Source organism: Halichoerus grypus, chromosome 6, assembly GCF_964656455.1.
Source record: "Halichoerus grypus chromosome 6, mHalGry1.hap1.1, whole genome shotgun sequence".
NCBI classification, from domain to species: domain Eukaryota; kingdom Metazoa; phylum Chordata; class Mammalia; order Carnivora; family Phocidae; genus Halichoerus; species Halichoerus grypus.
In genome coordinates this window covers 21,207,983-21,233,260 of record NC_135717.1, presented here as the reverse complement: position 1 = coordinate 21,233,260, position 25,278 = coordinate 21,207,983, and the positions used below count along the sequence as shown (strand labels likewise).

At 46.4% G+C, this 25,278-nt stretch overlaps 1 protein-coding gene and 1 long non-coding RNA gene across 3 annotated transcripts in view; one reads left to right on the top strand and one right to left on the bottom strand.

Moving 5' to 3' along the window:
- Positions 1-25,278, top strand: part of PRKCB (protein kinase C beta) — a 316,758-nt gene that overhangs the window by 105,384 nt on the left and 186,096 nt on the right. The window lies entirely within an intron of this gene.
- LOC144382246 (uncharacterized) lies at positions 418-3,852 on the bottom strand. Its single transcript, XR_013448818.1, has 3 exons — positions 3,656-3,852; positions 2,537-2,568; positions 418-589 (listed from the first exon to the last, which is right to left on the bottom strand). It is a non-coding gene; the product is annotated as an uncharacterized LOC144382246 (long non-coding RNA).

Genomic DNA, 25,278 nt, shown 5'->3' with positions numbered 1-25,278 from the left:
CAAAAGGTTATGCCAATTTATGCACCCTCCAACAGTGTATGAAAGTGCCTCTTAGAAATGTCTTTTAAAAGATAAAATACCTATTGTTAAGCCATGAAACACATTTCAAATAATTGCTGAAATTCTTCCAGCTGTGGCATAAGAAACTAAGTCCCGAGGAGGACTGAAAGCTCTTGGGAAATGTGGGAATTCAATGTATCAAAAGCTGACATTTTGGATCAGTGGGGAAAAGAATGGTTTATTTAAGAAACGGTACAGGCATAATTGGGTGGCCATGTGGAAGGACGCCAGGTTTGATTCTTAACACATCTTAGACAAAAGTAAATTAAAGATGGAGTAAAGGAGTAAAGATTTTAAAGTAAAAATAAGAAAGGAAAAGATTAGGCATTTTTTCATTTTGTAAAAATAATGCCGCCTTTGGAAAGGAGAGTGTATTCATGAACTGCTTATTTAATTAAATACTATTAAAAGTAGACTGAGTAGGGGCGCTTGCGTGGCTTAGTTGGTTAAGCGTCTGCCTCTTGATCTCAGCTCAGTTCTTGATCTCAGGGTCGTGAGTTCAAGCCCCGCGTTAGGTTCCACGTGGAACCTGCTTAAAAAAAAAATTAAGAAAAAAATAAAAGTAGACTCAGTAGACGCTCTACAGTGGTGTCCAGCATGAATGAAGTAGAAGTTAATAAAGAAGAGAGTTTTAGGACGTGCACATGTCTGGGAGAATATGGTCAAGGATAGGGATGCTGTAACTTTATTCTAAATGGCGTTGAATGATAAGCTAGTAAACTTGTGGCCCCTAAGCTTGGTAAGGCTCTGGGAGAGCCAAGAAAAGGGAAGGAAATGTTATTTTCTGTTTCTTTATTTTTTTTTACTGTTTTGAGAAAGTCCAGTACCCACCCAAAGCCTCAGGCGTCCCAGGAGGGAGGCGATAAAAACACATCATCAAAGGAAAAGCTTCAGCCAGAAGTTCCAGTACTCAGTGTGGCTCTGCCCTCATTCCCTCCATGCCGCCTCCCACCTGCAGCATCTTGTACTCTTCCCTATGCCCTTGAAGTCCCGGTCTCTCGGGCTGGTCCCGGAGGTTTTGGGTCAAGCCCCTTTCCCTGCCCTTCACCTCAGTATTTGTACAACCCCTTGAATCAACCCCAATGACACCCCTTTGTACTTTTCCCTTTTATTGAGCCATCCCACCAGGGTCCTGTGGTCAACGAAATGGAGTGGACAGCCCCACTGCCCTGAAATTCAAAGCTCCATTATTCTGCACCTGCAGGGATCACTGCTCTTAAATTTAGTAGTAAAGGCTCTGGAGTCAGATGGACCTGGCTTCAAACACTAGCTCTCCCGCTTTCTAGCTGCATAACCTCACACAAGTTGCAATTCTCCATTTCCTCATCTATAAAATGGTGATAAAATGCTACTACCTCCCAGCATTGCTCTGAGGATTGCCGTGATCATTATTATTATTGCTTAGCGCAACACTTGGCATTTAGAAAATGCTCTTTGTCTGCTATTATTGGCCACTGTTAATTTCTCCTCCTCCTCCCCCTCCCCCTCCTCCTTCCTCCTTCTTTGCTATTTTAAGTGCCTCCTTACCAATGCCTGTAGAAATAGATTGATCTAGTGTCAGGGTTTAGGTGTGCTCAAGTTCACTCATTGCCTTAGAGGTAAGCAAAGCGGTGGTTCAGAGCCTGACACTGGACCCAGACGGTGTTCATTCAAATCCTGGTTTTGCCACTTCGAACCGCATGCTCCGTAACGCCGCTGTGCCTTATTTTCTTCATTCTTAAAATAAGGATACTAATGGAACCTATCTCACACAGTTGTCATGAAGATTAAATGTATTAGTATTTGTAAAACGTCTAAGGAGTGTCTGGCTCATTGTAAGTGCTGCATAAATAGTTGTTAAAATCATTACAGACGAAATGGTCTCACTTAGATACATCACTTACCCTCTCTGGACCGTGTCCAGGAGGAAGGAAACAGTATGACGAGAACACTACTGTTCCCTGTGCCTATGAGGAGCATTTCGCAAATTCATCGGGATTTGCCTCAGCCACTTTCCGTTTTGCTTTTAGAATCAACTGGCCAATTTGGAGGGAGGAGCTGAGACCGTTGAGAAGCTGACACCGTGGGGGCAATTTCTGAGTCTCTCTTCCTCTCTCCATTTGATCTTTCCAAATCTTTCACTAATGCAACTTCGGGATAGGACCAAAGAAACTGGGGGAATAGCCAGTTGTTTTGTTTTTAACCATGGGAGTAACGGGTGTTTTCCAAAGGGTTGGGTGAAAAGGCAGTGCCTGGCAGAAAAGCCTTCTTGCTAAGTCGACGACTTTTGCATACTAAATAGACACAAGCTTGCTTGCTGTTTAAATAGAATATTAGCGATGATCATTTCTGCAGCCGGAGTGTCCTGCGTTTGGTGCTGTCTCAGATTAGCAGTGTGCATTCTCTGCTGCCACTTCTTTGTTGGTCCTGCTTTCCATAACTTTGTATATAGAAATTGCTCCCCCAAAGGTCACCAAGAGTAAAAATACAGGCGTACCTCAGAGATATTCCGGGTTCAGTTCCAGAACACTGCAACAAAGCAAGTATCGCGATAAAGAGGGTCAGATGAAATTTTTGGCTTCCCAGTGCAGGTGAAAGTTATGTTTATACTAGACTGTAGTCTGTTAAGTGTACAGTAATAATGTCTATAAAAACAATGTACATATGTTTTTAAGATTTTATTGACTTATTTATTTAGAGAGAGCGTGGGTGGGGGGCGAGGCAGGGGGAGAGGGAGAGAGAGAATCACAAGCCGACTCTGCGCTGAGTGCAGAGCCCGACGTGGGGCTCAATCTCATGACCCCAAGATCATGACCTGAGCCAAAATCGAGAGTCGGACGCTTAACTGACTGAGCACACAGGTGCCCCAAAGACCTTAATAAAAACTTTTATTGCTGAAAGATGCTAACTAACCATCATCTGAGCTTTCAGTGAGTTTGTAAGCAGCAATCACAAGATCACCATGATACAGTAACAAAAAACTTCGAAATATTGTGAGAATTACCAAAATGTGACACAGAGACCCAAAGTGAGCAAATGCTGTTGGCAAAGTGGCACTGATACACTTGCTCGACGCAAGGTTGCCGCAAACCTTCAATTTGTAAAAAACAAAAACAAAAAAACCTCCAAAAACTCTAAAGTATCTGTGAAGCACAATAAAGCGAAGAGCAATACAATGAAGTATGCCCATATTGTCAGGTGTTTATTAGCCCTGTCTCCCAGGTGCCAGGCTCAGTATTGACTTGTATTTATCCTCATTTAACCTTCTAGAGCATTCTAGGTGATTCCCCCCATTTTATGTATGAGGACCCTGAGGTGCAGAGAATCTTGCTGAGGCAGACCCTGTTGGTGCTCACGGCCTTCCATTTTACTGCCTTCCACTGTGACCCCCACCTGGAAGCACCTGCATCTGTTTGCCTGAGGGCTCGCTCTGGCCTCTGGCTCATTCTGTCCAGAGCATGCTAGGCTGAAGTGTGAGGGTTGGGGGATTTAATGCTCCTCCCTCCCCAACCCAGGAGCCCCCCATAACCAGTAAGAGATGGGAGTTAGCTTGGAAATGCATCCTTGGCTTCCTTCCCCTCCCTGTCTTACTTCTCAGCTCCCTAACTGGACTCACCTCTCAAACAAACTGCTTCTAGTTCAGCCAGCGTCTTAGGATCTGCTTCTGGAATATTCCAAACAATTGCACAAGATCCTAACTCAATTCAATAACCTTTTGTATCTTCATCTTCCTTGTAGCCTTGGACACTATTGATGGTTGTCGCATCTGAAAACTTCCTCTTTTTGGTTTCTGTGACACCTGGTGTGATTCTCTTTCTTTTGGCGGCGACTTTTCTTTCTCGTTCACTGGCTCTTCTCCTTTCTTTGGTCACCTGATTTTAGGGACCTATAGCGTTGCACTATTTCATTTGCAAGTGATGGTTTTGCAACTCAGAAAATAAGTCATTCAGTCACATAATTGGGAATCTTGGGGACACTGGCTTCAGGGATGGTGTGATCCAGGTATTCAGGTGATGAGCAACCATTGGACTCTGTCCACATCATGACTCTGCTTTCTCATGTATTGTTTCCTTCTCAGGCATGTTCTTCACTAATGAGGCAATGGCAGTTGGTGGGTCCCTATTTATTTTCCATCAACTTAGCTGCATCAAGGGAATGGAAGTACCTCTTACCTGGGAGTCTATGCAGAAGTTTTCAGTATCATTTTCATTGGCTTCATGGTTAAAAACAGAGATGTCAGGCAGAGGAACCAGGTGGGAGGTGGCCAGGGTTGGAGCATGCTGAGTTTCAGGTCTGAGTGGCACCACCAAATGGAAATGCCTAATTTAAGAGAGTGGGGAAAGCCGAAGGCTCTACCTCAGAAGTGAAGTCAGGACTGGAGATAAGAGTTCAGAGTCTGCAAGAGCAGAAATAAGGAGATGATCCACAGAGACAGAGAAGAGCAAAGTGCCGGGCCCGGAGACTTGGTAGACGGATATCCGTTTTTTTCTGCCTAGCCAGCATGCATTTGGTCATGAAACTGCACTTGGTTTTTCTTTGGGAAACCACCTGTTCCCACTCTTGGTCCTTGTGGTACAGGCAGAGCTAACTCTAATCTTGGCTCCCAGGGTGATTATGTAGCCCAGCCTGGCCGATGAGGGTACTGCATCCCTCTGGCCACTGGGAGTGGTTTAGGGATGTATACATCTCTGGATTTTTGCATGTGTTTTTCCTATTCTGGAACCCCCTCTGGCATACTCTTTGATTGGAGAGCTGCTGCCATTTGGACCTTAACCTCTAAAGGACTTCTAGCCTGATGACTGTTCTCTGCCAAGACTGGGTTAGATTCCCTTGCTTGTGCTCCACTGGGCTTTAGCTCCTTTACCACTGTGCTTCTGACGCAGACTCTAACGACCTTTTGCATCAGGGCAGGGCCACATCTGTCTTGTCTGCCATTATATCCTCAGCAGTCCAGACTTATGATTACAGAGCTAATGTCTGACAAACCGGGGCTGGAATCCAGTTTGTACCCCTTCTGAGCCGTGAGAACACGGGCATGTTCCCCCAGCTCTCCATGGCTCAGTTTTTTCATCTCTAAAATGTACACAATGGGGGCGCCTGGGTGGCTCAGTCGGTAGAACCTCCTACTCTTGATTTCGGCTCAGGTCATAATCTCAGCGTCATGAGATCGAGCCCCGCATCGGGCTCCGGGCTGGTTGTGGATCCTGCTTAAGATTCTCTCTCTGCCTCTCCCCCAGCCCATGCTGTCTCTTTCTCTCTAAGAATAGAATAAAATAAATTAAAACAAAACAAAACGGAGAGAATGATGATCCCTCTCTCATTGAGCCTCCGTGAGGTGTACGCGGTGATCTCACAGAAGTGCTCGTGGTAAGCATCGAATCAGGGCAGCCTATGATTATTTCTACTTACTGTGAATATTATTGTACCCTATCCAGGTCCAGTACATATAAACTCTCAACAAATGATAGCTCTGATTATTAGCCTAGACCAGAACTGGAAGCAGGATGGCGTTCATCGGATCGTTGAAATGTTCATTTTGAAAATTTGAAGAAACAACCCAAAGGAGCCTTTGATGCTTCTTCCCTTCCATAATTGTACATCAATTAGGAGTAGCAAGTTCATTATTTCCCTCAAGGTGGGGAGGGCAGTTTCAGTGGTGGGCTGGAGGCCATCCCCCTTGTGGAGGGAGGTGGTCTTCTCTGATGTCGCTGGGGGGCCCAGGTAGGAACAGCGCTTGATTGCCTGTTCGATCTAAGGAGGGTGGCTTGGCCTCTCCCGGGGAAGAGCCTCATGAAGGTTAGTGAGGGGTGTGTTTCCGAGGACTTCCAAGGGCAGCCTGGGGCTGCCGCAAAAGGCTTTCGGTTTCCTTGTTTTGTCTCAAGCAGATGTTGCTGATGTCTACACGATGTTCCTCCTTCTTGCTAGCTATGGGAATGGGTCCTCCTCAGGTGCCGCTCATCAGGCGTTGCCCGACCATCATCAGCATAAACCAGAGCAGCACCTTCCCTTTGGCTCGTCACCCATGTGCTAGGGACAGCGTGCTCGCACTTGGTGTACTTAGGGGCCGCTCTGAGGATTAAAGGAGTTACAGGGCCTCTGTAGCCATCGGGCAAGATGAGGCTGCTCCAGCTTCAGTAGTCATCAAAGTTAAATCCGATGACCAAATTCAGTTTCTCAGTCGCACCAGCCACCATTCGGGGGAGAGTGCAGTTATAGAACATTTCCGTCATTGCGCCCAATCCTCCTGGACCAGTGCCGGTCTAGGCCGAGAGTCGGCGCACCATGGCTCATGGCTCCACGGACTGAATTTGTAAACAGAATTTTATGGGAACACGGCTGTGCCTGCTTGTTTGCGTGGTATCTGAGGCTGCTTCTGAGGCTACAGGACAGAGTGGTGTGGTTTCGACAGCCCCCGTGTGGTCTCGCGGAGCCGACAGTAATCACTCTTATCCTTGAAGAAGTTTGCCGACCTCTGGTTTAGAACATTGCCTGGCACTTGGTAAGCGTTTAAGTAAACGATTGCTATTTTTTATTTACATAAGATCACATAACTTCTCTAAATAACCTTTCGACGTAGGTCTTGTTCTCTCCATCCCCGATGAGGAGACTGGGGCTGGAGTTCTATACTAGAACTTTCGGGAGGGCCGAGACCTCATCAGTCTCATTTATCATTTACCCCGATATCTGAGGGGACAGTGCCTGGCACCTGATAGACGTTCAGTACACGTGTGGTGCGCGGTGAGTGAATAAATAAATGAATAAAGGGCTTCCCGGACAAATAGAAAAATCTGATCGGCTCCATGGTACCGATGAGGAAACGGAGAGCCCTCAGAGGGGAGTTGCCTCGTCGGAAGGCGGTGAAGCAGGTGCAGAATGCAGAGCTGGGACTCCAGCTGAAGTCGTCTGTGTGTTGTCTAAACCTTCTGCTCCACCACTCCACTCCCTCTGGAAGCTGCCAGAACGAAGAGCGGGCGCCTCCCCTCAGCCAGCTGCAGCCAGACATTTGTTTAGCGTGGGCTTGTCCTCTTCTCCAGCTGCTGACTTCAGCTGCGGTGTGGTGCTCTCGGACTTGAATCTCCCTTTCTGATGCTGTGGCTTCACAAAGCCCTGCTGCAGAGGCTCTGGGTCCAAGTCGGTCGGCCAAGTTTGAATGATCTCTCTTTCGGCCCCTGCAGCCCAAGTGTCTGCGTTGACGCCATCTGTGATTTGACAAATTTGTTACAAGCCAGGCTAAGAGGACCATGGGGGTATCGTTAGCCATTAAGCCAGAGACGGAGGGAAACTTAATTTTTGAAGCACCTTCTCAGATGCCTTCGCCTGGAGTGTCTGCTCTATGTGGCTTCCCACGGAATGAAGCTGAAGGTGCAGGAAATGAACCCGGTCCATCACCGCTTCCGGCCATCAAGTCACAGAATTCCATCTCTTGCACTGGGAGTGGTTTCTTGAGGGCTCTGAAGACTAGAGCCGCAGGGTCTCCGTTTTCTGGCTTCCTCATCTTGTGTTTATTTTGCATGTGCTGTGGGGCTGGACTGCCTGGGTTTGAATCCTGCCTTCCCCACCTGCTGCTGCGGAATCTTGGATAAGTTCCCTCCTCTTCCCGTGCCTCACCTTCCTCTTCTGCACAGAAAGGCCAGTAATGGGACCTACCACATGGCTGTTGGGAGGATTAAAGGAACCAGTACATATAAAACATTTAGAACGATGCTTGGCTCATAGTGCCCGCTCCAAAAGGGATGATGATGATTCCCTATTCTCATCTTTCATTTCCAAGGAGGAGGGGCTGTGTCTTGCCTGCCTTTAAATCTCTCACTAAAAGTTGGGAGTCTCAATCTTGACCATCGGCAGGGGCCTGGAAAGGAACTTAAACGAGGGAGTTAAGCCGGGTGGGGAATTCTGAAATGGAGAATACAAGTTTTGTCTCAAAGGGGGAGCTATTACTCATCCACTCAGAGCACGTTCATTGAGCATTTTGCACGTGCCAAGCACTGTTCTGGGCATGGGAATAGAGCAGTGAATGAACCAGACAACATTCCCCACCCTCTTGGACTTTACATGTTAGTGGACTCATGTCCAACTGCCCTGTCACCATGGGAGAATATGGGCCCATTGTTGCTCTAACTTCCAATTTTGGAAAGAAAAGCCAGTAACTTGGGTTTTTAAAAATCATAAATTTTCCTACTGTACATATTGGTGATGGTTTCAGTGCAGGGGGGATCCAGGAGCCCGAGGGCCACCGGTTTGCAGCCCCTGCTGTGAGACAATCTTCCGGTGGCTGTGGGGACAGGTGCCTTTGCTCTGCCCAGTGGCAGCTGGCCTGACCTCAGTCAAGGTCATTGGCGCAGAGTGCCTCCTTCCTCTCCTGCGTGGAGATTCTTGTGGCTTTTTCTGCCCACAGTGCAGATGACGCTGCTACGCTGCAGATTGCGGGCAACTGGTCCGAATATTCCTTCTTTCATCCTTCTCTTGGACGGCAGCTGTGGCTGGGTTCCCAGCCCCCAAAGAGCAGATGACAAGGGGACAGAAACAGCATCCTTGTCATCACCTGCGGGGGGTGGGGGTGGGCAATAGGGTGGTGGCGGCGACGTGGAGAAAATGCAGTGGGTCGGTGAAGCAGCCTTTGAAAGCAGAGAATTAATTATCTTTGTTGCCCGACTCCTTTAGAAGTGGAGAATCGATCTAAAAGCCGTGTGGGAAGGACTGGGAATAGGACTAAGGAGCACAGAACTTTAGGGGGCAGTCAGGAACAATCTCTAGCAGCAGGAGGTTTCTGGAGGGTGAGTGGCGCCATTCCCGGGAAAATGTAAGAAATCGTCACGGAGCTACTTTTTGTTCGGTGTTGTGCACGGTGGTTAAAGTGCTAGCCCTTCCACATGGTTACCTGTAAGTGGGCTGTGTGCTCTCTGGTTTGCCTCAATCCCCACCACTCCCTATTGCACTTTACCTACTTACTTGACTCCTTGATGCTACTGGCCTAGCTTTCTGAGAACGTAGGACTGGTGCCCTCTGTTTGGAGGAAGGCAGAGTGCTTGAGCCGGTGGGCTCCAAGCTCAAACCCACCTGTCTGATCTGCCTTTTCCTAACGGTGTGACTCTGGACACGTTGCTCTATCTCTGTGATTATACCTGTTAGGAACCCAGCAGGAAATAGAAATGACTTGGGTGGCTTTAAGGAAGAAAGCTTAATGATGGGATTGTTTAACACCTGTTGGGAGGAAGAAGCAAGTGGAGGAAATAGTGTGGGACCTATAGAGCTAAGGATTTAGGGACCACCTGCAGGAACGGTGGTCCTGGAGGGATGCAACTTCTTCCCAAAGGCGGAATCAAGGCAGGGAGCAAAGGGAAGAAATACCCCAGCCTCTCTCCTTCTCTCCAGTCACCTGTTGGTCCCACCCACTGGCTGAGCCCAGTTGAAAATGGGTTAATTCTGCAGGGGGCAGCCTCCCTGGACTCAGATCACAGCAGAGTCAGGTGAAGAATGGATCTGGGAGGGAAGACAAGGGGAAAGCAGCACACAGATCCTCAGTTTCCTGATCTTGAAAGTGGAGGACAGGGGCGCCTGGGTGGCTCAGTCATTAAGCATCTGCCTTCGGCTCAGGTCATGATCCCAGGATCCTGGGATCGAGCCCCGCCTCGGGCTCCCTGCTCGGCGGGAAGCCTGCTTCTCTCTCTCCCACTTACCCTGCTTGTGTTCTCTCTCTGGCTGTCTCTCTCCATCAAATAAATAAATAAATAAATAAATAAATAAAATAAAATAAAATAAAAAAAAGAAAGTGGAGGACAGTATGGCAGCCTAGCTCAAAAGGTTATTGGGAGGGTGAAAGTACTCAGGGACATGCCTGGTAAATAGGAAGTGCTCAATAAATGCTGAGGCTCAGTGTGGGTCTCAAGCTGTTCCTAGGGAATAAGAGTTCAGAGGAAAGAGTTCTTCCCCCTCCTTTCCCTACGGTGGTGACCTGGGATGATGAGTGCTTCTTTTGGGCGGGGGGAGTATGAGGTGGAGGGGTAGTGGGTAAAAACAAAGGCTCTGCAGTCTGATAGCCTGGGTTCTAGCCCGACTGTCACTTACTGAGAAGTTACTTAACCTCTCATGCCTCATTTTCCTCATCTGTAAAATGGGACTATTAGTAGTTCTTATGTCATTGAATTGTGGAGATTAAATGAGTTTGTCTATGTAAAGAGCTTAGGACAGTGCCTGGCACATAGTAGACAGTGTATCAATATTGTTAGTTATTCTTGTTATTATTGCCATCTTCCTCCTCTTCCTCCTCCTCTTCCTCCTCCTCCTCTTCTTCTTCTTCTTCTACTTGTACTTCTTCTTCTTCTTCTTCATCATCATCATTTATTACCACACTGGGTTAACTCCAAGCCAAACTGACCTGTTGTCAATAGAAAATTCGCCACTGGATGGAGTCCATCCCACCCATCCTCTCTGGAGCTTCATTGATCATACCATTATCTTCTCGTCCTCCCACAGATATGATATTTCAGGGAGTGATTGATAGGCGTGTGAGTGTGTACGTGGGGAAGGGTGGGCTTGTGCCCGACTCTGGGGACACAGTGCTTTGTTATGCAGAATAGCTTGCCTGTCATCCCACTACGGTCCCCTTCCTTGAAAAGTTCCAGGCTATTTTTGAAGCCCTCACGGCTCACATGTTCCTTTCTGCATCATGTCAATGCCAGTAGAGAAAAATTGGAACCTTTCGGCAGAATATAAAGCAAAAGAGATTTCAAAGTGCATGGAGGATGAGTGTAGCTCAAATGACAGGGTATTAAGACGTGACAAGAATGCTGAGCTTCAAGACTGCAGGCAGCTTGTGTATTTGTATTTAGACCTTGTCGGATTTCTTGGGAAATCAGTAGAGGTGCCCAAGGTTAATGTCATCTCTAAGAAGGCACCAATTGGTAGAAACACCTTTTGGCCCCTCACGCTTATACATTCTGGGAGATCAGCAAACGATGCTGGGAGCGGAGAGGGCAGCTGCACCAAGTCCTGGGCCCGGGGGCACAGAGTTCTGCAGAGACAAGCGCCTGGCGATGGAGGGAAACACATCAGTGCTGGGTGCCTGGGAGCTTTGCAGCTTTGCTGTTGGTGAGAAACCACCCCCTGGAGCCAAACTGCGTGCGTGTGAAAACGTGGGTCTAAAAAGTGAAGGTGCCAAACCCACACCTTTTGCACATTAATTGCCCCCTCCTCTCCTTCCCTCAAGGGCAGAATATGACTTTGGAGACAGGTAGACCTGAGGTCTAGTCCCTCTTCTGCCTCTTACTGGCTCTTTAGTCTTCGGTGTGTGGCTTTAAGATTCGGGGAACCTTTCTGAGGCCCCATTTCCTTATTTGAAAGGAGTGTTGTAGCCCTCCCAGGGTTAGAGACCACGGTGGTACGGGACCCCTGGGACTCAAAAAACATGTTTGCCGAACTGCTTTGTTGTGTTAAATTCTCCCAGTGGTCCTGACGGGGAGGATAAACAGAACTTCTTTGCCCAAAGGAGGAGACTGAGGCACAGAGTGGCTTGTCCGCAGCGCAACCTGAGGAGTGGGGCCTTTGAGAGGCAGTATGGACTAGTGGTTAGGGCTCAACCAGCCTCTGGAGTCCTGAGAGCAGGTCTCAGTTTTTCTCAAATGTCGAATAGGGGATAATAACAGACTTGCTTTCTCTGGTTCCTTTGAGGGTTACTTGAGATGGCTCAATATACACACCATGTGCTTGGGATACAGTAAGCACTCAATAAAGTATCCGCTATTATGGTTGTTAGCAGGAGTAGCGATAGAAGAGGTAGTTATTATAGCCGTGATGGTGATGGTGATAATTTGGTTGCGTCCCCCAGGACTCATGTTGGTTTGTGAGTGTTGACATCTCAGAGAATTGCGAATCTAATCTTTGTTCTTTTTCTCCGTTCCTGTGAGGACAGACAGTGTCTAGTTATTCTCTGATGCTTTTTCTAAGACCACCATCCTCCGCCCTTCTCTTCCCAATCCTGGGTCCTAGGAGGTAGACTTCTGTGCACTGCATCTCTTGGGCTCCTTTGCTGGCTGACTTTTGTGTCAGTGAGCCCAGTGGGAGGGGGCAAGCAGAGCCTGGGGGAGGGGGGAGGAGAGAGAGCTTGAGGTATTGTCCCCCTCCACGCCCTCCTTCGGTCTCTGGCCTCCCTCTGCCATGACAGCTCCTGGCAGCTGGCCCCTCTTCTTTGGTTCCAGCTCTCACTGGGCTCTTGTTACACCATTTCATTAGATTATAGCCGTAGGTGAGGTGACAGTTTTCCACAGTTGCTAGTGTCTTTAATTGAACATCTAGGGTGAATTCCATTGCCTGCTGGGACCCCCGACAGACAGATAAATCTATAAAAAAAGCAACGTATTGGATTGTTTCCATTCTAAAAAAATAAAGCGGTACAATAGTTTCGGAAAAAAAGTGGCAGTCTTACAAAGTTAAACAGAGTTCCTGTATGACACAGCAGCTCCATTCCAAGGTATTTACCAAGATAAATTATGCATCCACCCAAAGACATATAAATGAATGTTTGCAGCAGTTTTATTCATAGTAGCCAGAAACTGGGGGCAAAAAAAAAAAAATTCCCCAAACATCGATTAACAGATGAACAGATAAAGAAACGTTGGAGGAACTGTATCATGAGATACTACTTAGCAGTAAAAATGAACTAATTACTGACACCAACAACTGTGTTATTAATCATTAATAATCAAAATGTTATTCTGAGTGATTGAAGGCAGACACAAAATAGTCCACACTGTATGATTCCGTTAATTGGTAGTAAGAGAAAGCTGCTCAGTGGTTGTGGGGGTGGTGAATGGGGCAAGGGCATTAATTGGAAAAGGGCACAGGTGAGCTTCCGGGGTGGTACAAACATTCTATATCCTGCTCGTGGTGGTAATTACGTGGGTGTAGTTCATCTGTCAAAACTCATCAAACTGTACATCTAGAATGGTATACTTTCTCTTGTATTAGATGATACTTCATGAAGTTGATTAAAATTTATATTTGCTTTATTATCTTAAAATACTAGGGAAATACAGTATTATAAAAAGAAGAACAAAACGCACAAGTCCTTATAACCAGAGATCACCGCCACTATCAACATTTCATGTTTCCTTCCAGGTTTTTTTTTTTCTGTTTTTCTGTGTGTAGATCTTCCACCTGAGCTTGTCTTATTCAAATAAAAAAGAAAGCAAGTGGAAAGTCTCTATCATGAGGACATCTTTTGCTATGACTTTACTGGGCTCAGGGCACCTGGGATAATGGTGAGAAGGTCTTGTCCTGTATACCCGAATATATGGAGAGGAAACAAAAATGTTTAGTGAAGGGGGCATACTGGGGAAACAGGTGTGTGTGGGGGGGTCATGGTCATTGGCTTCAAATCTCTACCAATCAATCAGTCAATTAAATATCATTGAGCTCCATTATGTACCTACACTAGGGATATATGGTAGTGAACAAAGGATGTGGTTCTTTCTTTCTTTTTTTTTTTTTTTTAAGGTTTTATTAATTTATTTGGGAGAGAGTGAGAGAGAGAGAGCATGAGAGGGGGGAGGGTAAGAGGGAGAAGCAGACTCCCCACTGAGGGGGGAGCCTGACGAGGGGCTCCATCCCGAGAGTCCAGGATCATGACCTGAGCCGAAGGCAGACACTTAACCCACTGAGCCACCCAGGTGCCCCCAAGCCTGTGGTTCTTCTGCTTGAATGGAGTTAACACTCTAGGAAGGAAAAATATTATCATTAGTAGTGCTAACAGTAACAATAATTAGAAATAGCTAATATTTATGACAAATCTATGTGCCATTTATTGTGTTAAGGCTTATTTTTTTTCTGTGCAAGTTTTTAGTATGTTGTTGTATTTCATCTCCCAGCGACTTAGTGAGTAGGTACTCTTTTTTATCCCCCTTTTATTATTGAAAATCATAAGAGGTTGAGTCACATGGGATCTCACAGTAAGTAGATGAAGCCCAGACTGGCGGGTCAGGGAGGACTCTCCCAGATGACATTTAGTCAGAGATCTGAAGAATGATAGGGGTTAGGTAAACAAGAAGCAAGCTTCAGAGACCACAGACAGCGGCCGAGAGCCGCGGGCTGGTTTCGAGGGACAGTTCCAGGTTAGATGGGACAGAATTGGTAAATGGAAGTGAGTACGGGTGGTGAGGGAGGAGTCAAGGGTAGCTCCCAGGGTGAGAGGTGCAGGTGCATCCCGAGGGAGGAGGCGTCAGAAGTGAGGCAGAAGAACAAGAACTTGATCTGGGGCATGTTCACTTTGCTCTCCAGATGGTGGGGCTTAAGAAGTAGGTGGATAGATGGTTGTGGGTTGCTCTCCAAATGGTTCTGGACTGAGAGGTACAAATGTGTGGTCACCAGCATGAATAGAGTTAGGAAGTCTCCCGGATCGACAAGATGGCCTGGGGAGAGAGCGTTTGCAGCAGGAGAGACCAGAACCCGGGACAGAGCCTTGAGGAATTTCAATACACAAGGGCTGGGGGCAAGAGCCAGGAGGAGAAGCTGTCCCAGGGAAGGGAGGAGGGGGCCACCTAGGGCAGGCTCAGAGAGTTAGAGGGGGCCTACTTCCGTGCAGTCTTTTTTTTTTTTTTAAAGATTTTATTTATTTGAGAGAGAGCGAGAGAGAGCAGGAGCCAGGAGGTGGAGAGAGGGAGAAGGAGAAGCAGACTCCCCGTTGATCAAGGAGCCCGATTCAGGACTCAATCCCAGGACCTCGCGATCATGACCTGAGCCAAAGGCAGATGCTTAACCGACTGAGCCCCCAGGCGCCCCCTTCTGTGCAGTCTTAAGAACTCTCTAATAGTAGAGTTGTCTGTAGGAGGTGGAGAGCCTTTTGTCCTGGAGGTGTGCAATGAAAGCTTGGTGACCATCTATCTCTTGGGTATGTCGTAGGAAGGATGCTTGCATCAGAATGGGGTGAGATCAGATGTCTTTCAAGTGGCTAGGGTTGTTTGGTTCTTTGTAAGTGACAGAAATGGACTCTAGTTGTCTTAACAAAAATCAATTGGAAGTGTCTGGGGTACCATATTCACGCAATACCAGGCCTTAGAAAGTACAGGGTTCAGAGTTGCTCTTGGGTCTAGGTGGCAGGAACTGAGCAACCTTTGCAGGGCCACAGTATTGATTCAAGAATCAAATTCCTAGGAGAAAGAATGTGATTGGCTGATCTTGGGTCACGTGGCTAAGCCCTTGGCCAGGGGAGAGCTGCAGCCTTGACTGACAAGACCCATCAGGACTGCATACAGTGGAGAAGGGCTGGTTTCCCAAAGGAAGATCAACATGCCAGTTACCAGAAGAAGGGGAAGTGGGTGCTGGGCAGGCAAAACCAACAGATACCCTTTGTAACATCCATGGCCCTGTCTTTGATTTTTTGCAAATATTCATATAGCAGGTCACCACCCCCTCCCCCCGTGCCCAACTCTTTGCAGAGTTGTAAGTCAGAGAATTAAGCTTTCTGTTTGCTTTTTAGAGTGAGTTGGGGGACCGAGATTGACATGAATTGATTTATCTCTGGGCTTCAAGCTACCTAGCTCCAAAGGCACAATTTGGTGGATGCGACTCATTGTCATGTCAAGAAAGTCCTTGGCCTTGTGGCTATGTGGTCCCTCCTTCATAAGCAAGGGTGGGAGCTGGAAGTAGGCAGACGGTGTAAATCACAGTTGCATCAGCAAGGAGGCCCACCCCACCTGCACTTACTGAAAAGAAGCCCAAGTAACAGGTGTCTGTGGATAAAGGAGACTTGTCAATTGTTATATCTCCTGGCACTCTCTCTTACTGAGCCAACTGCTAGGTGTACTTTTCTTCATCGAGAGCTGCACTATTTATAGGAATTAAGGGAAGAGTGAGGCATATATCTCACCTTTCCTCGACTCCCCCAAATAGACCGATTGAATTGAGTGCTCTTAATATCAGACCCCTAATTAAAAAAAGAAAAGAGGTTTATTTATTTATAGGAATACATGGAACACAGGAGAAAATAGGGGACCTCACTGGCCAGTCTCCAGCTTCTCACCTTTTGGTTTATTAATCAGAAGTCCTTTGGTTTGAAGGAACAAAAACTCAATTCAAGTTGTTTTAGGCAACAAAGGATTTTAAAACTTACCTAGAAATGTCGAGGGGTGGAGATTCAGGCCTGGTTGGATCAAGGCGCTCATATGCGGTCATCAGAGATCTCCTAGCTCCTCTTTTCTCTTTCTTGGCCTCCCTTTCAGAACAGATAATAAAGGTGGCAGACACATTCCCTACCAGCTTAGCAATACTGCTGGAAAGGATGCCCTCTTTCCAAATAATTCCAGCAAAAGTCCTGAAACTGGTTCTCCCTGGGGAGCTTGAGTCACATGCTCATCTCTGAATCCACACTGTGGCCTGGGTCCTATGTCCACCCTCCAGGAGCTGGAGGGTGAGGGCCACCTTAGCCGGCTTGCAGGAACTGGGGGTCAGAGAGGGACAATTTTCCAAAGGGGAAGAAACACAAAGGATGGATGCTGGTTAGGCAGAGACAAGAGATGCCCACCACACTTGGTTTCGGGAGTAGATCTTCTGATCTGAGCGCTCCTAGGGCTAGGTATGCCTGGTGAAGGAAGGGATGTTGATATTTTCACTGAGGCCATGCCATTATGTCCTGCTGCCCCCACCTTCGGGGCCTGATCAAAAGGGGGGAGGCCAAGGGGTCAAGAACAGTCTCCATGTGTTATCCAAACAAGCCGGATGTTCCCAGCAGCTGTCCTGCTCAGGGGCCTGTCTCCCCAGGGTTGGTAGAGCAGAAGGTGGTAATGGGGGGTGGTTTTCTTCTCACGGGTTTATTTACTTCTGAGGCCTATTATTTACCTCTTGTTGGCTCCACTGCTTTATCTTGCTTGGTTAAATAAGTTTGGTAACGTTATAAAAGAAAACATTCCTTTCCTGCAACTGCTAACCACTGCAAGTTTATTGCTTTTGCTTTTGTGTTCTGAACCCCCAACCTCCGTAGTGCTTGGCTGTTGATAAAGACATGAAGTTTGCTCTTGCTTCTTCCTCTCTTACAGGAAGAAATCATTATCCTCAGAGCTTTAGGAATTCCTTATGAGACTGGGTAAATAAATGGTAGCCTACCCATGTGATGGAATAAGATGCAGCTGCAGAACCAGAATGGGGTTATTCTCTGCATATTGAGATAGAATGGGCCTCCAGATGTGTTAGTTTGGGAAAATCATGAGCGGGGTGTGCAGATCAGCTTACTTTTCAACACTTGAATCATCTGGGGAGCTTTTTAAATGTACCTACCCTCGGCCTCTCCCCCCGTACCCCCCATCCCTCCCCACTTAATCAGAATCTCTGGAGGTGGGACCTGGGCACTGATTTGTTTTAAAAACTCCAAGTGACTCAGTGTTTCCAGGGCTGAGAACCAGCGGTGTAGAGTTGCATGATATGGGGAAAACAAAAGAGAGCTAGATTTAAAAAAACCAAAATGGAAATACAGAATGTCTCACTCCACATATAGGTGTAGACTCACATGAGCTCACACACACACGGAGAATATTTCTAGAAAGACACACAAGAAACTGGAGAGGGTAATAGTTCCCTCCAATGATGGAGTAATGTAGTGATTCTCAACTGTATGCTTATCTGCAGTGTTTGAATTTGAAACCAGAAGCATGGCATACCGTTTTAAAGAGAAATTCTCACTGCACACTCTAGGCAGCTACACAGGACCATGAGGTGGCCGTCTGAGCTCATGTGGCTTGACTCTTGGGGCCAGCCGCCTATGGATCCACACATACTGCCCCACTGCCCCTGGCCCTAGCTGCCTTCCTCTTGACTCAGCCGTGGTGAGCAATTTCTGAATGTGGCAATGACCAAAGAGCCAAGTCATCCATTTATCCATTTGTTGTTCATGCATTCATTCATATTTTTATTAAGAATTAGATGGCAGGCAGGCATACTCCAGGCATATTAATCTGGTCTCATCCTCATAATCCTATATGAAGTAGGTGGTCTTATTCCTATTCTGTGGTTGGGGATATGTTCACCAAGAGATAACATGTAACCCGAGTGAGTCAGGATGACCGACTAAAACAGAGCCTGTAAACTGGAGGGACTCAGATGTCTTTGGATGGGTTGCACGGAGCTTTAAAAAAAGTCCTATCTGGCAATGTGGACCAGTGATCCCAGGGCTCCTGTGGGATGGAGCTGAGTGTCCCTGGGGTGGGCATGTGCCCTTCAGTTCCGCTCAGCCACCCTTCCCCTTCCCTGCCGTATTACACCGCTTGCCTCACTTAGTCACAAGGCCTGGCCTCAGTAGGCATTTGAGTTTGTGGCCCCCTGCTTCAAAGTAGGGGGGATGAGCCCACCATTGTCTGTCCCATGGGGCTCCTGAGCTGAGCTATCGTGTGGAATGTGCCATTTTTATTCCAGTCTGCCCTTCGGCCCGCTGATGGGAGCCCATCTGCCTGACATTTCCTCTGCGGACCGCATGCGAGGGGCTTCTGGCACAGATATGTTTGTGGAACAAATTTGCACCGTAGGGAATGAGTAAAGTACATTATAGAAAGGGAGAGTCACCCAGCCTGGGCAGGGGCGTGGGGCAGTGGAGTCAGAAGAGTAAAGTTATACTGTGGGCATACTGGGCACGGATGCCAGGCTGCAGTATTTGAACTTTATTCTTTGGCCAGTGCCGTCCAATATGACTTTCAACGATGCGTGTCCAGGATGGTAGTTGCTCACCACATGGGACTCTCGAGCACTTGAAATGTGGTTAGTGTGAATGAGGAACTCAATTTGAAATTTTCCCTAATTAATTTAAATTGGTGTAACCCCATGCAGCTAGTGGCTGCCATGTTGGACAACGCAGCTTTAGGCAATGGGCAGCCAGGGAATGTGTCGGAGCAGGGACGTAATATAAAAAGTGAGTCTTCAGAGCATGAGTTATTCTAAGACGGTATAGGCTGCATGGGGTGGAGGGTTTGCAGGTAGGAATCTTACTGACAGTACTTAGTATCTATTTGGCACTTGCTGTGTCATACACTATGCTAAGATTCCTTCATTCAATCCTCCTAACAACTCTGTGAGGAAAGTAGTTAAAATTTCTATTTTATGGGCTAGGGAACGGGGACACAGCAAGGTCAATGGACTTATTCAAGGTCGCAGAGCTAATAAATATGGCTCTGGTGTAGAATCCAGGCAGCTTGACTGCAAAGCTTGTCTGGCGAACCCCTTTAACCTGGAAGGAAGTAAATTAACCTTCATTGAGAGCTTACTTTGTGCCCTGCTTCTGTGCATTTTTTTTAAAGATTTTATTTATTTGAGAGAGAGAGACAGCACAAGAGTGGGGAGGGTCAGAAGGAGAAGCAGACTCCCTGCCGAGCAGCAAGCCCGACGTGGGGCTCAATCCCAGGACCCCGGGATCATGCCCTGAGCCAAAGGCACTTAACCGACTGAGCCACCCAGGCGGCCCGCTTCTGTGCATTTATACATGATGTCTCATTTAGATTTCATAGCGATCATGTGACACGGGTAGCCTCGTCTCCTTTATGGCTGTGGAAACCTTTGGCGCATAGGGATGAGCTATCAAGGCGGACTCATCCGTTTCTGGGGAGCCCAGTTAAGGCTTGGTGGCAGGATTGACCGTCTGAGTCGCTGGGGGCAGTTAGGGTGGCATCAGCGGGGAACATACAGGAGGATATGGCACAAAAGATGTTGCGAAGGAAGATGCAGTAGGATTTAGCAACTGACTGGATGGCGGGGGTGAGGAAAGTGGGGGCGGATTTCTTCTGGAACAGTGAGAGAGATGACACACACCAATGCAGTGACACCGTGTAAGTGGTGTGTGGGCTCCAGAGGAAGACAGACCTGGTTTCAAGCACAGGCGCCGCCACGTACTAGCTGGGCGCCCTCGGGCACATCATTTCTCTCTGAGCATCAGCAGCCCTGTCGACACAATGCAGGTCAGCGCGTCTTCCTCACAGGGTCGTGGCACGGCTCAGGTGACAGCATGGGTGTGACAGCCGTCTGTGGACTCAAGTGGCATGGCCACGTTGGGTCAGTCTTCTGAAAGCCAGGAAGCTAGGTGTTGGTTGGAAACGGTGCCTTTTATCATGGAGATGGTTCGGGACAGCCTCTGGGGCAGCCCCACTTCACCTTTGACATTAGGCAGAGTTCCATGCCTGTGAATTGGCTTTGCCCCGGTTAGCAAAAAGGGATCCTCCCCAGCCTTAGCAAAGCAAGATTTGCACGCTGGTGGCTCCAGCTTGAATGCCCCTTTCCACCATGTGTTGCCTCATTTGGACCTTGCAACAGCTTTCTGAGAGTAGGTGCCGTTATTATTCCCATTTTGGAGAAGACAAACAGAGGCTCTGAGAGGCGTAGTGAATAGCTTCAGCTTCTAGGTGGTAAATGAGGGTTCACAGTCAGGTCCAGCGGATCCCACAAGCCTGGCCTGGAACTCTTGGCAGAAGACAGGATTTTGTCCCTTGAAAGCTGGCTCTTTGGGGGCCTCCTGAGACAGATGAGAGTTGAGGAAAGACCCAAGGGCCCTTTTCTTTCTTCTCCCAACACAGATACCTGCAACCAGTGCCGGAATTTCTGTCACAGGTGGATACAGATTCAGGGACAAAGATTGCTTCTAGGGATGTCAGTTTTCTACTGTAGACCCTAGTGAGAATAAGGTAGAAAGGGAGAATCAGATCCAAAGAGAAAAAATAAAATGTTGATGACTTGATTCAACCCTCCTTGGAGGCAATGAATAAATTATAGTGGTTAGATTTGGGAATTTGGGGGTGGGGTGCCCTGTGAGACAAAGTAGGGATCCCAAGGCGTTCTTGGGGCAGATGCTCCGGAGAAGTCTCCTGGGCCTTTGACTATGGTCTTCTGCTTCTGGGATCAACCATTAGCTGGGATATTATTTTCTTATGGCTGCTGTAGCAAGTTACTGCAAACATGGTAGCTTATTACGACACGAATTTATAATCTTATCGTTCTGGAGGTCAGAAGTCTGAAAATGGGTCTTATGGGGCTAAAATGAAGGTGTGGGCAGGGCTGCATTCCTTCTGGATGCCCCAGGGGACAATCTATTCCTTGCCTTCTCTAGCTGCTGGAGGCCACCCACACTCCTTGGCTTGTGTTCCTTTCCAGCAAAGGCATCATTACTCCAAACTCTACTTCTGTTGTCATATCTCCTCCTCTGACCCTCCTGCCCCCATCTGGTAAAGACCCTTGTGATTACATTGGTCCCACCAGTATAATCCAGAATAATTTTCCATCTCAAGATCCTTAATTTAATCCCATCTATAAAGTCCATTTTCCCATGCAAGGTAACATTCCCAGGTTCCAGGGATTAATTAGGATGTGGACATCTTTGATGAGGGTTGGTGGAAGGCATTCTTCCACCTACAAAGCTGACCGGGAACCTTCACGACCTTACATGGAATAAGGGAGGGGTGGAGGCAGACAGAGCTGGAGCTTTATCTCATTCTCTGCTGGAGCTGAGTGGCAGTTTCCCCTTTTAGACAAGTCATGCATGAATTCTCAGACATTTTCATTGCTCACCTGGCCCCTAGGCATTTGAGTTGGAGGCTCTGTTGTGTGGTCCTAATAAAGCATGGCTACAGATCAGCTTCCGAGGGCTGTAGGCTGCAGGCTTTTAAGTTCCGCAGAGCAAAGAGCTGTTGAATAAACCATGAAGCATCGAGGAATTCTTGGCTCTTACCAGGTACCTGTTTGAAAGTAGGACCTGGTGCGAGTTTCAGCAGCTCAGTAAGTGTTGTCTCTTATTTCAGCAAAACTGGTTTTACCCTGAATTTGCCAAACAGAAATGAGGGGGTGTTTATTTGTATCACAAAAGGATTTAGTTTGTTTCTTTAAATAGCCAGCCCTACTACTTTTCTTCATAGTGTTTTAGTTAATGGGAAATTTGATTTGCACAACTTTCAGAAACACATTGGGTATAAGAAGTTCCTGCACCAGAAGCTCATCAACTTTCTAGTGTGTTCCCAGCTTCTCCATAGAGTATGCTCCATAGAGTATAGTCAAGTCACCTGGCATATTGATTCTACCTTGCTCAGGATAGATTATTTTTTTCATGGTTAACTGGATGGCTGCGTTCAAGAGACCTTGACAATGGCTGGTACCACTACCCCTGTCTGTGGTGGTGGTCTTTGGAAAGCCAGCCAGGAGCTACATGTACCATGAGGTTGATTGGGCTTTCTTCTTTTTCTGTGGCTGATGATTATTCATTCTTTTGTTCATTCATTCACAAAGTACTGGTTTACTAAATATCAGTTATGTACTGGAATTGGAGCAGATGCTAGGAAAGTAGAGAGGAGCCCCCCTCCGCCTCAGAGAGACTAAGGATGATGAAGATTTTGACGGATATTTTAGATGTTTTGAAGAAAAGACTAGTGAGATGACTTATAAATGGTGGTGGTGGGGAACAACTTCTCTAAAGAGTTCTGGGTTGAAGAAGAAATTAGAACCGTAGTAGACTAACTAATTAAATCACTATAAAGAAAAGTAGTAGGGCTGGCTATTTAAAACTTAAAAATGGCAACTCGGTATTAGACACAGGATGCCACCAAAGCTGTACTTGAAAGGGAGGTTTTTAGCTTTAAAATATTTAATTAAAAAAATTTTTAAGATTTTATTTATTCATTTGAGAGAGAGAGTGAGTGAGAGAGAACACAAGCTGCGGAGGGGGGAGAGGCAGAGGGAGAAGCAGGCTCCCCAATGAGCAAAGAGCCCGATGCAGGACTTGATCCCAGGACCCCTGATCATGACCTGAGCTGAAGGCAGACGCTTAACCAACTGAGCCACCCAAGCACCCCTAAAATCTTTAATTTTTAATGAAGAAGAACGGGAGTATATTAACTGAGCAGTTCATTCAAGAAGCTTGAGAAAGAACAGTAAGTACAAGCAGCAGACATTTGCTGAATACTCAGGATATGCTAGGCACAGTATTGAGCGTGGATTAACTCATTTAATTCCGACAACTCCCCTATGATACGGGTGTTGTTGTTATCACCATCATTTTCCAGAGAAGAAACTGACGCACAGGGAGAAAAGATAATGTACCCAAGTATTACAGTTTGCAAATGATGCGGGATCCAAACCTGGCCATTGACTCCTGAATTCATACTGCTAACCAGCAAGTAATACAAGTACAAATATGAATAAGTAGTACAATTAAACTAACCAGGGCAAATAAAAGTACAAGTAACAATGAATAATGTAGGGGAAAAAAATGCAGTCAAACTGAGAAATATATCCACGTCTTTAATTATAGAAAAGGGGATGCTTGGGTGGCTCGGTCAGTTAAGCTTCTGATTCTTGATCTCAGCTCAGGTTTTGATCTCAGGGTCATGAGTCCAAGCCCTGCGTTGGGCTCCACGCTGGGTGTGAAGCCTACTTAAAAAAATAAATAAATAAAATTGACAATGAAGGAGACAAACCTCTGGAAAAAATAGAGAGACTACCTAACAATACAATGTGAAGAAGGAATGAGAAGGGGCATTTCATCATCTCAGATGAGCACACGCCATGAACACACATTGAGGAGAATCCTACGGACAATTCCCAAGGCAAATATCAATTCCAAGAGTTAGTTTGAGAAGAGAGTGAGGGAGGAATGAAGCTGCTAAAAGCTTAGAACGGACTGTCTGTTTTCATCCCTTTTGTTCCACAGTGTTCTGAAAGTTATAGACATGGAAATATGAGAAGGGGGAAAAAGATAAGGAAAGAAAAGAGGCATATCTATCAGGAGAGTAAAGGAAAAATATTGTCAATGGAGCAAATGTGATTCTCTATCTGGAAAACACCAAGAAAGCAACTGAAAACCCACAAAAAACTATTAGGAGTTTAAAAAAAGTGCCTACAAAATAAATATATTGCTTCCCTATTTGTAAGCCATCACCAGTTGGAAAACAAAATGGAAAAAGTGTCCAAATCACAATCACATAAAAACTCCTCCCCTAATACAAAATGAGAAATGTGTAGAGAAATCGAAGGCTTCACTGGGAGACATGAAGTCAGATTTTAATAAGGGGACACCCTATTCCTTATAGAAAGACTCGTAAAAGTGGCAGCTGTATGGAATTTAATTTCTAAGTTTGAGACAATTTCAAAGTTCCGGTGAGTGTTTCTTTGACGGCGGGGGTGGGGGGGGTTGACTAAATGCAATTCCAATAAGAATTCCTTTGGTATTTTTAAAAGCCTGGTAAACTGATTCTAAAGTTCACTTGGAAGAATAAACATGCGGTGATTGCCAAGAAAATGTTGAAAGTAAAGATAATGAGAGAGGACTTGCCCTGCCAAGATATAACATATTCTAAAGCGACTATAATTAAAACCCATATTGCTGTACTCCAAGACAGAGCAGTGAAACAGAACAGAAGGCCCAGAGACAGACCCTAGTGTATATAATTATTTAGCATATAATAAAGTTGGCATTTGAAATCAGTGGGGAAGGGGCGGGTTATTCAATAAAACATATTGGGACAATTGATCACCTATTAGGAAAAAAATGGCAAAGTAGATTCCCATGCACATCAGGTGGCAAGAAATTACAGATGGATTAAAGAATTTAAAGAGCAAGTCATGACGTAGACAAGTAAAAAAAAAGAATAATATTTATATGAAATTGGGGCATGTGGGAGGGCCTTTTGAAGTATATAGTTGGATTGAGTTTTCTTTGTCCAGTTTTTTCTTTTAGTAGTGTGCATAATATTTCTATTCTTGTATTTTTTTTTTTTAGAGAGAGAGCGTAAATGGGAGAGGAGGGGCAGTGAGAGAAGGAGAGAGAATCTCGAGCAGAGTCCCCACTGAGTGGAGAGCCTCACGTGGGGCTTGATCCCATGACCCTGAATCATGACCTGAGCTGAAATCAAGAGTTGGACACTTAACCGACTGAGCCACTTAGGCGCCCTTTTGTTCTTAATTGTTAACACACATATTCAAACTTACAATGCCTTACATGGGGTTTCTCAATATCTATAACCTTTTGAGGAATGAGACAAGACTCTTAGCACATCTCCATGTTATGGCCATTCTCCCACCCCCATTTCTTTCTTTCTTTTTTTTTGTTAAAGATTTTATTTATTTATTTGACAGAGAGAGAGCACAAGTAGGCAGAGTAGTAGACAGAGGGAGAGGGAGAAGCAGGCTCCCCACTGAGCAGGGAGCCCGATGTGGGGCTTGATCCCAGGACCCTGGGATCATGACCTGAGCCGAAGGCAGACGCTTAACCGACTGAGCCACCGAGGCGCCGCATCC